This window comes from Salvelinus sp. IW2-2015, linkage group LG17 (genome assembly GCF_002910315.2).
Source record: "Salvelinus sp. IW2-2015 linkage group LG17, ASM291031v2, whole genome shotgun sequence".
In the NCBI taxonomy this organism is placed as follows: Eukaryota; Metazoa; Chordata; class Actinopteri; order Salmoniformes; family Salmonidae; genus Salvelinus; species Salvelinus sp. IW2-2015.
Genome location: NC_036857.1, coordinates 21,352,843 through 21,354,594, shown reverse-complemented (window position 1 = coordinate 21,354,594; position 1,752 = coordinate 21,352,843).

Below are 1,752 nucleotides of genomic sequence, written 5' to 3'. Positions count from 1 at the left end.
TGTAATTGTTGGGCATATGGTATTCTAATCAAACTGTTTTCCTTTTAAAAATGTATTTTGAGTGCTTTCCCTTTAATGACTTGGCAATTCAGAAGCTGAGGTAATGCTACTTTTGAAGCACGTATGTAGACAATTTAGTTGATGTTTCATTCGTTACATTGTATCTGACGTATCCCTTGGATTCACGCAACTTATTGTGATTGGTTCAATGAAGTCCAGGCCCTTCCCCCTGCACCAGGGGGTGTAGAGTGAGAAACCCCTGACTGTAGTGTGCAGTTCGCAATGTGGGCGGAGTAAAACGTGTTTAACCTGAACCGTTCCCGTCTCCTTTAGTGATGGCATTCTGGCTCTTTTCAGTGAGCCGGCTCGTTCGGCTCAGCTCACCAAAAAGAGCCGGCTCTTTTGGCTCCCAAACGGCTCTTTWAAAAAWATATATGTTTTGCATTTTCTCAAGTCAAACAGTTTGCGATAGTTTGACTATGATTGGTGTTAAAACAATTCTAATTAAATGAAATCATACTCTACCTTAACCACAATGTATTTAAAAATGCATTGGTTTGTTATGAAAAAGAATGCTATTAAACATTTGCTTATAAAAACGTTTTAATGTATATAAACAAAGTGCATATAAATCTGACCATTCAAAACGAATACAATCTGAACAGCATAATAGAATATTGCACCATATCAAAGAAAAAATAAATAATGTGCAAAACTGCAGCATCCCACTTAAAACATTAAACTGGGCCCTCTTCTCTCTCTTCTTTGTTGCCATGTTATAACCAGCAGCACACAGAAATGCTGACCATATTTTGCTTTTATGAGAGATTTGCATTAAGAAATGCAAGCTGCCTCACTTTCGAGGGGCTGATGCGGTTTCTTCTCAGTAATTAGTTGTCCTGTTTTCAAGAAGACCCTCAGAGGGAACGGATGTGGCCACTATGCAGTCTCCCTGTCATGACTTTAGTAAGCCGTGGGTAGACAKAGGTCTTGTTCTTCCACCAGCTCAGAGGGGCTCCTCCATATAGGATCGGACCTCCATTATGGCATCTGCTGAGGGATTCCTTCGTGCTGCATCCCCAGTTGCTCTCTCTCGTCAAACAGCAGACGTTTGTGGCACTACTGCTGGTGCTTCTGCTCTATCTGAACGCTCTCTGTTGCCCTGGTGCTTGAGCCAGCTGACCGCTGGGGCTGTCCCTCCCTGCTGCTGAGGTTATTCTTTGAAGAGCCTCATCAATGTCTCTGGCATCACTGAAGGCTAATTTCTTAAATCTGGGGTCATGTGCAGCGGTTTCTGATATCACGTGATTATATTCCATTCTGTTGAACTTTCTGTACATTGATGAGCATAGGGTGTCCATCAACTCTGTCACATGTCCTATGGCTACATTTGCTTCTCTCTGGCGGCTGGCTGTGATTCGCTGCAGACCCTTACACAGGAGTATCATTTTTGAGGCTGTCACATAGCTGAAAAGAGAGAACAGTAACTTATTAGTTCAGGTTCATGTTTTCTCTGCTGATACTACATTATCATCTACTGCTCATATACATATATAATACTGGATTAAATAATGATGTAGTAATAACTGCTTACTGTACCTCTCTCCACTGATCTCCACAGTGACCTGCTCAAAGGGTTCCAGGACTCTGCACACCTCCCATTCCTCTTGGGTCAGAGCATCAACAGGTGCATTGACAATGGCCAGGGTAGAGATGATGGCATCCTTTGACTCAAGAAACCGCTTCAACATA